The sequence below is a fragment of the Sminthopsis crassicaudata genome, chromosome 2 (assembly GCF_048593235.1).
Source record: "Sminthopsis crassicaudata isolate SCR6 chromosome 2, ASM4859323v1, whole genome shotgun sequence".
In the NCBI taxonomy this organism is placed as follows: Eukaryota; Metazoa; Chordata; class Mammalia; order Dasyuromorphia; family Dasyuridae; genus Sminthopsis; species Sminthopsis crassicaudata.
Genome location: NC_133618.1, coordinates 666,091,961 through 666,104,814, shown reverse-complemented (window position 1 = coordinate 666,104,814; position 12,854 = coordinate 666,091,961). Strand labels below are relative to the sequence as shown.

Sequence of the window (12,854 nt, the reverse complement as noted above, 5' to 3'; positions counted from 1 at the left end):
TTCCCCTCCCTTGTTCCTGGCTTTTTCACATGAGTATCACTTATCATATCAGATAATTTTCCTTCCTCTCTCTCTCTCTCTCTCTCTCTCTCTCTCTCTCTCTCTCTCTCTGTATGTGTGTGTGTGTGTGTGTGTGTGTGTGTGTGTGTGTGCACACGCGCGCATGTGTCTCACTTTCTGTCTCTTTCTCTGGCTCTCTGGCTTTCTTTTCAGGTCTATTACTTTCCCTTTGGACAAGCTATTATAGAATCTAAATCATAGTCAAAACAATGTCATTCTACAAAATTCCAGTGATACTTATGAAATCAAATCGGTCTCCTTGCCTAAGATTATTTTGCTTGCCTTGTTTGTATTTTCTATATGTGATATCTGAGGTTTGGGTTTTTATTCCTTCCTTCCTATATGTATTGCCTTCTATAAATATCTTAGTATCTATACCACTATTTCCAAAAAAAAATGCTATTGAATTATCTAGCTTAGTTTTTCCCTCCTTCTTTTCTATTTAAAGCTCTTTTAATTCAACTAAAAAAAAAAAAAACACTCATCAAATACATATTCCACTGTCCTAGTCTGGTATACCTTATCTCTAGCCAAGAGTTTATCCTTCCTATTTGTAGTCCTAGAATCCCAATTCTATCCTCAGAAAACCATTTTATTGACCATTCAACTATTTCTGATATCCACCTTTCTTAAAACCCTTGCTTTCGATCTGCTTGGGCAGACTTTAATCTATTATTGTACAGATTTGATAGTTATATAAAGAAAGTATCTGCATAGAAACAAGATTCATGCACTGTCAGTAACCTCAAAAAGATTGAGAGCAAAAATAAGTCCAAGGGAAGACATCCTCGCTATTCTATAATTTTATCCTTCTCAAGTTCAAGTCTTTGAGAGGGAATGGTTTGGATCTGTACGTTATATCAGCTTCATCTGCTGTCAGGGGAAAACTCCTGTCAGGAACAGGTGTGCTCTCCTGGAAATTACTGAATATATAAATAAGAGTATGATTATGCACATGCAGAGAAAGATTCTGCACTCTGGAAGAGGTTTCACTTCACAACAGGCTTCTTTGACAGGGATGCGAGACTGAGGACATCTTTTCAAGTACAATTAAGATGAGGAGACCTCACTGGTGCCTTCCAAGTATGTAATTTCAGGCTTTTATAAAATGGCAGCCCCCATCTGCCAACCGCGTACATTTGAACACTAGTCTCTACATTGTTCCTGATGCAAATTTTGTCTTACATTTTGCCTATTTGGTGCTTGTTGCATTCTATCAAAGGAAAATACAATTGAGCCCTTCTGTTCTCAATTCCTTGAGCTCCCTATATGCCTCAGAAAAGCAAGAAATATTTGGGAACGAGGAAAATATCTGGTTCTCTGTTTTGTGTGGTATACTCATGAACCTTTTTAAGAAGGTAGGTGGTACAGTGGATAGAATAAGCCTTGGAATCAAGAAGACTAGAATTGAAATCCTGCCTCAAATGCTTACTCACTGTATAAAACTAGACAACTCCATTCCAGATCTAAAATCATGATACTATATGCTTTCAGAGTCTCCATTTCCCAAGCTCTTTATTTTCAAATTTCTTGAAAAGAGATATGGGTTTTTTGTTTGTTTTTGCTTTTGTTTTTGCTTTTTTTTTTTTGCTCTTTTTTTGTATTACATTTAGCACAAAGCCTGAAATAGAACAAATGCTTAATAAACACTTTTTAATTTGACTTCCTCACCTCTTTCACATTGTGTCTCTGTGTGGATTTGTTTTATCCCATTGGGCAATCAGTACACTAAGAAAATTTTGAATGCTTCCAAAGTCAAATTACCCCAATTATGCTAATTTCTCACCACTAAAGAGGCATCCTGCCATAATGGCTGGATAACTGGAGGAAGAGCTTTTGAGCTCTGGCCAAAACTTGCTTGTGACACATGATAACCTGGTGAATTTTCAGCACCCAAAATAACTCTGTGATTTTAAGTTGCACAATAGATGCTCACCTGTTTTGAGAAAATGGTTTTTCTCATCTAAGTAGTTTATATATTAATGAAATGACTGGTCTAGTCTTTGCCTGTATTCCTTCTCTAAATTTTCCCAGTAATTCATTTAGACATAAATGTGGTTAAGGTAGCAGAAAACAAGGGATTTTAAGAACGATCTTGCTAAATCTTTGTCTTTAAGTAGTGATACTGGCCTACTTCCATTCCATAAGACACTGCACCTCACAAAATGGCACCATCTCCCTTCCCTGTAATGCTTTTGCTTCTCATGTCTGCCTCCTAGCTTCTCTGGCTTCCTTCAAGGGTCCTACTGAAATCCCACATCTATAAGAACCATTTGCCAATCCTCTTAATTCTAGTGTTGTCCCTTCATTGATTATCTTCAATTTATCCTGAATAGAACATGTTTATATATAGTTGTTTACAGGTTGTCTTCTTCATGATGAGCTTCACGAAACCAAGAACTATTTTAGATTTTTTTAAAATTATTAACACTTAAGCTAGTCCCTGGTGCATAATAGGCACTTCATAAATACTTCAGATTAAAGAGGACTCTGGGAAAATATCAGAATAGGTCAGTAAATTTCAAACTCTCTGGATTTTCCCCACAAACAGAGCATAGTTATACCTCAGAGAAAACATATATTGGTGAAACACAAAAAAGACTCGGGGCAGGAGAGTTCCTCTTGGGATAACAGAAGAAGGCCCAGAGAAAGAAGAATGATTTCAGGCTAGAGATTAGCCAGTATGAAATGCAAACATAACCTGGCCAGCTTCACAGAAACAGCTAATAGGAGCCCTGGGGAGAGCTGGGTTTGGTTGGAACCTCAGGCTGAACCATAAAAAGTTTCATTTCCAGAGAGCTTGTGGAGTCTGGAGTCTGACTCTAGTAAGGAGTTTGACAGAGTTCCCTCTGACAGAGGGAACTTCAGCTGATTAGAAATGCCAAATCCACCTGGGTGGCAAAGACGCAAGTCTGGCTGAGAAGGAACCAGCCCACCTAGAGTGAAAAAACAGTGGGGCAAGAATGTTGCTAGCTTCCAGCACTTGCAGTAGAGGGGAGCTTTTGATTTGGGGTTTTAGATCACCCTCTGACAAAAAAAATCCTGGGAAAACTGCAAAATAATGTCAGAAATTGACATAGATCTATATTTCATAGTCCATACCAAAATAAGGTAAAATGGGTACATGATTTGGGCATAAAGTACAATACTCTTATCAGAGTAGGAAAACAAAGGATAATTTATCTATCAAATCTTTGGAGAAAGTAAAAAATATGACAAAGAAAAACTAGAGAACACTATGAGAGATAAAATGGAAAACTTCAATTACATTAACCTAAAAAAGTTTTTGCACAAACACAAACAACATTAAAAGGGAAGTACAAAGCTGTGAGGGAAGCTTTACAACCAGTATTGCTGATAAAGGTCTTATTTCTAAAATATATAAAGAACTGTGTGAAATGCCTACTATGACATTTTAGATCTAGTCACATTTCTTTTGTTCTCAAACCATCTTCTCACCACTTGCCTTGGCACTACCTCTTTATGTTCCCATTTACCAACCCAGAAATTATGTAAACCATAATATGTTGCACTGGCCATCATTTTCCAGTATGGCAGGGATTGATTTTACTTGTCTCCATAACATTAGCATGTGCTAAGTTTCTTGCAATTAATTGTCTAGAATTATCACGGAGATATCAGAAGGGGTTTATTAATGCCTTTGGCTATTATGTGTGCCTTTTCCAAAGATGAGAACTTAGAAATTGTTCAGTAAGTCAACTTTACTGACTTTTAATAAGGATCATTTACTAGGTAGTGCAGTAAGATCAATTAGTTTGGAACTTCAAAAGTCTATAACACATTATTCCATAAAACATAGAGTCGAAGGGCACTTGGATTCAAGTAGCACGCATAGCAAAGGGATAAGTCAGAGGTTTTGCTGGTGAAATCCTTTTCTCCAATTCTTGGATCCTTAAGAAGTTATCTTTAAGTATGGTATAGATTTTTTCTGGTTTCCCTGAAAAGCCATGAATTTAATCTATCTTGGATGACCTGTAAGTAAATACTTCCTCCATTGACTTATGAGCACCATTAGACACTCAGTCAGTCAATTAATATATATTAAGCTCTGACTGTGTACTAGACGTTATGTTAAATGTTAGAGATAGGAAAAGAAGCAAAAGCTAGCCCCTTTCTTCAATGAACTCACAATCTAAAGTGTCATATAGACAGGAAATTGGGACCTATTGTTGCCTATTTTAGGGCACTGATAGGAAAATTGGAAGTCCAACATGCTTTAAAGCTAGAAGGTCTTCCTCCAGTCAAAGGAGTGAGTTAGGGCACTTGCTCAAGGCCAAAACCTGGTCCTCTCCTTCTTCCTCCCCCAATGTTATATCTTCCAAAGGAATTTAGCCAGCACTGAACATTCACTCTAATTTCTGAAACAAAGTCTCTGTCCAGCTAAATTGATGCTCTTATACAGATCCAGAGAGTGGAATAAAAGCTCAAATCCAATTTGGAGCAAATTTCTTGTCTGGAATCTATTTCACTTCACAAAAGTTTTTCAAACTCTTGTCTCCTTTATTCTAAGAGCCTTCCTAGAATTTCAAGTTTGTTTTCAATTTTGATATTCTACAAGTGGAATTATCCTCAAGTGGGCAAGGAATAGGAGGAGAAGACAAGTCAAAGAGAAGATAGTTGTACTCCTCAATTTTCTCTTCTGCTCCATTGGAATCTCTACTGGTTTTAAAATCTTCAATGCAGGAGTGGGTTCTGCTCTATAAGAGAAATACAGATAGCCGTAGCTCTAGATTACTGACCATCATCAACTGGATTGATCTTGGGCTTTTTTTAAAGGAGTACTTGTTATAAGATAAACATTGCCATTTCTAGAGCAGAAGATGGGGGAAATGAAGAAATAAAATGCTGTTTCCTGTTCTCTTATACACCATTCCTTGTAGGCTTACCCACTGATAAGCCTTGCCTTGGAATATCAGTGCAGACACTTTGTGATCATGGCAAATCTCTTGAATGTCTATTTCCTCAGGTAATACACAGGAATAGTGATTTTTCTAGCATTTATGTCCCAGTTTGAGGTTGGAAATCAAATGACATAATAGGCCTAAAATACATTTGCATATGCTCAAAGAATCATCCTGGTGGTCGCGTTTAGCACTTGGCATTCTTATTTCCCTTGAGCCTCACAACAATCCTGTTCCACAGATGCTCTTACAGTCTCCCAAGAGGAGGCTATGACCTGAATTTAGAAGAAATAGTGCAATTCAGATATTTCACATATTTAAAGACCTGATGCATATAATTCAGAATATCCCATTTGATTCTCTCTTTTTGATTTCACAGAGTTTCTCTCCTTGATCACACACTTTCCCTCTCCCCAGAGTAAATCTCTAGGCATATCGAGTTACCATCTGGAAATTTTTATATGCACAACATATATACCCATTTACATACACACATTATATATATATATATATATATATATATATATATATATATATATATATATATATATATATATACACACACATATATATATATGTGTGTGTGTGTATATAACATATATATATAATATACATAATATATATACATATATATAATATATATACATATATATGCATATATATATATCAAACAGATGAGTGCATTATATATTTTATATGCATGTTTATACATGTATATGTATCTATTGTGTATTGTGCATGTATATGTATGTGTATTTGTATACATATGTACTTTGTGTATGTACATAAGTGTGTGTATGTGTGTAGACAGCATAGGATACATGTATATATCTACATATCTATATATATACATCTATCTTTCTATCCTATGTATGTATTTGTGTGCATAAAGACAGGTATGTCTAATTGTCTGTTCATATGCATATACAGATTAATGCCAAATGTACATATTTGTGCATATTCATATAGACAGGTATCTCTAATATGTATGATTATATATGTATACATGTATGTAGATGGATGTGTCAATATTTACACATGTGCATATGTGAATTGTGTCCACATATAAGATTGTGTGAACTTTTACATTTAAGCTACATACATTTTGCATCTAGTGGTGCAGTAAATAGATAACCACACCTTAAATCAAGATATCATCTTCCAAAGTTCAAATCTGGCCTCAGACACTTGTTAGCTGTATAACCTTGCATTAATTACTTAATCGCACTTTGTTTCATTTTTTCTATGTGTAAAATGAGTTGGAGAAAGAAAGGCAAACCACAAAACACCTTTTCCAAGAAAACTGCAAGGGGGGTCATAAAGAAGAGTTAGACATGATTGATATGACTGAACAATGATATAATGGAAGCTCTTTTTTTTTTTTGTTAAACAATATAATGTATTAACCAAAATGTATTTCTGCCAAACTTCTTTTTAATTTTCCCATTATTTCTTAGCAAATAAGTTGTCCCCCTTATGGTTTAAATACTCGAATCTATAAAAGATAGAATTCTCTATCTAGCGACTTTGGGGTATTATTTATCTAGTCTGGTCCACTAAGCTACTTTTTTTTTTCTGTTTTTTTCTTTTTTTTAATAGTTGCAATCACTTTCTTTAAAGAGATGACTGATTAGGCATCTGCAGTGGTGACTTCCTCTTTTGGTTCAATGATGATAGAAATAATCTGTTTAACAATTTCGGAAGAACTGTACAAATCAATATGGTGTTTGTGAATTTTCATCTGGGATGATCATGATTGAACCCGCATTAAAAGGAAATTTTCTAGTTGTGATTTGAAATGTCTTAGTAGACATTGGAACAGGTCCCTTTACTTTCATTTTCTTTTCTTTGGCCCCTCTCATTAGGCTAGCACACACTTTCTCAAGTAATTTCACACTGTCTGATGAGGATGATGCAGAATCAGTGAATGGCCACTTTGGGCTCTACCAGTATCTTGCTGATGTTTTTGAATGTCATGACAGTGGAGCAGCTTCCTGGTGAGAACAAACTGCTGTGAGTTAGGAGAGGCAAGGACCACCATTCACACATGGCTGCAGTGAGGGTACCTTCTTCACCAAAGAGTCCACTTTTTCTCTTTTAATCAATAATAAGTACTTGGGTGTTTATTACATTATATTCTACATGAAAGCTAGTGATGTTCTTAAAAATCATTTTAAATTCCCTTAATAGTCTATGTATTTCTTTAATTTGATATAGTGTGTAGAATGCTGGTACTGTAATAAAGAAAACTGGGTTTAAATGCAAACTCAGATACTTGTCAACTGTGTGACCCTTGGCAAGTCACTTATATGCTATTTGTTTCCATTTATTTGTTGTTAAAATAATAATAGCATCTACCTCCCAAGACTGTTTTGAGAATGAACAAATATATGTTAAGCACTTTGAAAACTTTAAAGTGCTGTACAAGTGTGATCTGTTATCAGTAATTGAATAAACTGATTTATCCTCATTAATTTAATTTTGTTGTTAATATCATGCAGCATGTTTCCCATGGTGGGTTTCCCTTTTGATAAAAATGTTCTGTATTTTTTCTTGAAGACCTTGAATTTTAATATGATTACTGAGAAGGAAAGCCAAAGTCATGCCAACCATATCACATGACTTAGGGCACAGAGAAGAAAAAACTGAACCTAATTTAGCTTCACTAACCCATTGAATGATCACATATAGAATATTTTATTGAATTTATCTTGCCATTATTACATATTTATAGTATTCATCATGTGGGAAAGGATTGCTTCCTTCGGTTATTTCTAAAAGACTAGACTCTAATCCAACAAAATCCAAGTGCATTTAGATCAGTAACTTCCTTGATTCTGAGAAATGTATTGGATTTGTTCCCCACATACTATTTCACACTTGATTTTTGTATAAGAAGATCATTTGTCCTTGAAAACGGGACAGACTAACATCTTATACATTGTTTAATATAGTTATTCAATACAAAATTATCCTTTAGATATTTACTGATTGTAACACTTAGCAAGCCACTTAAGACCTCTGTCTTTTTCCTTCTTAAAATGAAGGGGATGAAAAAAAAAAAAAATACACGCTCAAGGCCCTTCAAGCTTTAATCTTATTATTATTATCCTATTGTTTAAGACTATGATCTTGATGACCATTCTAGGGATGAGGGTCAGTCTGTAGTTTGGCTGGAATATAATTTTCATGGAGGAAATGTAAAAAATTAGTCTAGAAAGATAGGTTAGGAATAGATTATTGAGAGTTTAAAGGATAAAAGGAGAACTATTGACCATGCAAACACTAGTGAAAGTAAGAGAAGACAATAGTTGATGAAGTGATTAAAAAACACACACACACACACACACACACACACACATACATGATTTTTAATCATAATATCCGGGTTCAAATTCTGACTTGGTTCTTTTTTTTTTAAATGAATATATGTTCCTGACTTATAGTAGAGCCTTTCAAGCTCATAAAGCCACAAGCAAACACTACAGTATTTTGATCCCAATATAATGATGTCATTTTGGTCCTCTTCAAACATTAAGAACAGCTGCTAATCAACCTCTTGGTGAATCACTGAACTCCTCTGCACCTCAGTTTCCTTGTCTATTAAAAAAATGACCTTTTGATTTTAGGTACTTAGTGAGAGAATAAAGGCAATAAATCTACTTGGAGATTTGCTAGCCCTATGTAAATTAGGATAAATTTGAGTGACATCACACTAAAATGAGATACACTCAACAATACTTGGTTAAACTTCAAGCACTTGGTTTTCCTTTCTTTTAAAAAAGGGGAGTTTACAAAAATGTTCATTTAAAGGGACTATCACTCATAAAAATTCCTCTTCTTTATAGATTGAAGGAACACATCAGGACTGTGGTTTGGGTAGGTTGTCACCACAATATTTATCAAGGAAAAAACATATAAACAAGCATAAAAAAAAAAAAGAAAGAAAATCAAAGTAAAAAGAGATTGGAAACTCTCATGTATTGAAATAAACAAAATAATTGTTTGTGAGAATATATGTTCCATATGATGTCATCTAGAACCTTCAGCAGCTTATTATAAAGAATATAGAATGACAGTGTCATCAGGAAAAAAAATAAATTTCCATCTGATATTTACTGAAGATACTTAGGGGAAATATGCCCAACCCAGATAAGCTTTATAAGGCAGAGGGTGAAAAATTAATGAAACTAAAGTTTCACCTTAGATAATTTAAAGTCTGAAAGCGCTGGGACAAGATGTCTCACATCCCAGAAATAGGGGAGAAAGGTGGCCAAAGAACCAAAGCCTTCTTAGTAGAGAGCTATAACAAAGGACAGAACAAAGCTATCTACAAATGGGAAGACAATTCTATTGATGGCCAGTGGATAAGAAGGCTGGTAGGAAAAAATGAAGAAGCATAGAACATATCTTTGAATCATAAGTGATCTTCAGGTTTATCTTATACCAAGATTATGGTCAAATAGGTGAAATATAGCCGAGCCAAGATTTGAATTCAAATCTTTTTTCTCGATATCTAAGACTCATTATAAAATGCTGTCTTCCAAATTACACAATTAGTTAATGGGAAAATGGAGAGTACAACATAGATCTCTAGACTCCCAATTGAAGATTCATTCTATTATGCCATAATATCTTCCAGGTCTTCATAGGAAATAATAGTTCACAAATGCAATCTACATCATATTCCTTTAAAATGCCTGCCTATTTAAAAGTTTTATTTGTTCAATAACATAGAAGAATGATGATTTCTTTTGTTCGAGCATTCTTTAGACCAGATCAAATAACCATTTCTCACACCTTAGTAAATAATTTGTGCAATTGTTCATTTATATCTACCTATCTATCTATATACATAGATATATACATATTCATACATATGTATCTGTATATGAAAAAGCTTTCAATGTCAACTATCCCATGATGACCCTCAGTACTTAGTAAAATCTTTAATTTCCTCAAGTTTCAGTTCAAACATTGCCTCTAATCTAACACCTTTCCAGATTCTTATATGTTAGTGTCTCTGAATTAGCTTGTATATGTGATATTTACTTAAGTATGTGCATGTATATGTGTGTATATGTGTTTATATATGTATATATAAATGTGTGTTTCTATATGTATGTGTATGCTGTGTGTATGTGTATTTGTCTGTTTGTATATATATGTTTCCATATAAATGTGTGTGTATATACACACATACAATTTCCTTTCAGTTGTGTATAAGCCCTTTGAAGTCAAACATTGTTTCAACCTTTCCTTTTCTCTTCCTCCATTCCTCTTTTTTCACTTTTTTGCTTCCTTTCTTCTCCCTCTGAATCCTCAAAGCTAGTACAGTGACTATGATAAAGAAGGTGTGACCAAACTTTGGATTTCATTAATTTCAGGAATTCCCACTTGAGGTACCTTCCTCTAAAAGTTCAGATTATAATCTCTGCAACTCACAATATTAAGGACTTGCCCAAGGTCACACTCAATGTCAGAGACAGCATTCTAACCTAAGTTTTCTGGTTACAATGTTTGTTTCCTGGCTACTGTCATATTACCTCTCATTATGTTAGAAGAACTAAATTAATTTTTATCGAATTTACCTGAATTGAATGATAGAAAGTATAATACATAATCAATGTCAATTGCTTTTGCCTTGAGCTTAGCAGGAAAAATAATTCTAGCCATTTGGCAATAAATTTTGTTGATTTTCAAGTCATCTTAATAGAATTTTCAAAAATGTCTTCCAAGTATCATCTAAAAAGTTTATTGTTTTACTTATTAATGTACCTCTTTTGCATTTGTATATTTTCACATTTCTTTTCCTAATTAGGCAAGAGCCCTTTAAGCTTATATGGAAATATAAATGTTTCCACAAGTGAAATCCAATTATAAAAACTTCTATTGAATTTATCTAAAACTTTTGTTCTGTCTAATTTGGTATCACTTACCATTGCTTACCTGGCCATGAGATCTCTAAAACAAAAAGGAATAAACTTTTTTTTAAAGGGGGGTTGTTATCCACATTAAATTCTAATCAAGATAATGTTGGATTTACTCCAAAAAATGGGATAGTCCTTTTCTGAATGCTCTTGTCACCATTTTGAACAGTTGTATTTGGTTTAAGTACAACTTTTATGGGTCTAAATGGTAACCTGTGATACTTTCTGAGAAAAATCAGTTAGATAACATTCTCCCTGATTCTTAGTATTTCTTTAGCAAATGAGGTATGGCTTTTTTCTCTTCTTTGCCTTAATCTCTTTTGGAAAATAGAAAAAAATACTATAATTACAAGCATGGTTGAGTTTATTATCATCATACACACACATACATACATACATACACTCATCAATTCTTGACCTCTTCCCTAGCATCTTTCTTCATACAGGCGACTCTTTATTTCTATAGTCTATTTCTCTTATTGAATCCTTAATAGTTATAGAGCAATTTTAGATCTAGAGTTATAGATGGACAGACATAGAAAATGGCTTACATATCTGTATTGTCTTATACAGTGAATGTGTACTTTGGTCAAGCCCTAGTGTTATCTTACTTAAGGCGGCAAAGGAACTATAAGGCAAGAAGGCAGAAACTATAGCCAATTATACAAAGGAGTTGTTCTTCTCCCACTCTGAGGCAGCCTCTGAACAGCAGATAAAGATGAGGAACCCCTTCACCTTTGAGCTTGTATTACCTTATATTAAAATGATTGAGTTATAGATTGTGGGAAAAGACCATAAAAATGATTAGAACAATTTTTTTTTGGCAGATTAAAAAAAAATTCTAGGAAGTTTTGTTTCCTTGTTTGCTTTTTTAGTTTACTTATATTATTTTTGATATTGTTTGTGTCTCTGGAAATTTTTTGGTCTCATGTGTTATAAGTTGCTTTAGTTCTTAGGAAAAGAGAACAAAGGGCTAGGCAGAAGAAACTCTTTCTCATAGTTACTGGTCATTCTAATAACTCCTTCAGCATTTGCTCTTGATTAACATTAGTCACAGTATCGACATTAGCAATTTGTAGCAGCCTGAGATATAGAAATGAAGGTCAAGTATAGAGGAAGTCTCAGCTCTCAAAATTAAAAATTATTGTAACTCACATGCCACTTGAACATCTTTAATCCACAAGTTTATTATATGACAATTATTAAACTAGGTATTGGAGATCTAAAGACAATAGAAGACAATATCTATGTATGGATATATGTATATGAGTGTATGCATGCAAAAAGACAAAGATAAGGAAAACTTAGTTTTTGAATAAATGGAACTAAAATAAAATTCTTGCTGAGAAATTGGATACATGTGTGTGTCTATATATGTGTGTGTATATATATTGATATATATTCTTTACTTTAAAATCATATAGAAAATGTTTAATTGCAGAAATCTTAACTGTAGTTTTTTTTTTCTTAAGCTTGACAACAGTTCTTTTTTATCCTTTATTTTTGAAGACTAATGACATCATGGGTGATTTTTTGACTTGTTTGAATCAATTGAATTTAAGTGAAGCAGAGTTGTACAAAATCATCAGCTCCATTCTGACTCCCAGAGTCTTTGAAGCCCAGTGGCAAGATAAAAATGAAAATGACTGGTGATGACCAGGGATCCAGTGGATGACTTTGGAGTGTTTGATATCTGATCAACCTCTAAGTACTCTACAATGCCTTCTTTAGCCACCTTTATGGCTATTAAAATAAGTTGGTCTGATTCAGTCCACTTATTCTACTGGGGCCTTCACATGCCTGGGATGAATAAATCTTTAACTCACTGATGGGTTTGAGACATTGTAGTTATGTAATTTATGTAATTTTGTTTAATACCTTCCATATTGATGGATTTATGTTTCAAGGTCATGACCACCCTATATTCTAAATCAAAAGAAAG

The 12,854-nt window shown here is 33.9% G+C and overlaps 1 pseudogene; it reads right to left on the bottom strand.

Annotated features, from left to right (window-relative positions):
* Positions 1 to 6,612: 6,612 nt before the first annotated feature.
* Positions 6,613 to 6,959, bottom strand: LOC141553841 (small ribosomal subunit protein uS10-like; annotated as a pseudogene).
* Positions 6,960 to 12,854: the final 5,895 nt, after the last annotated feature.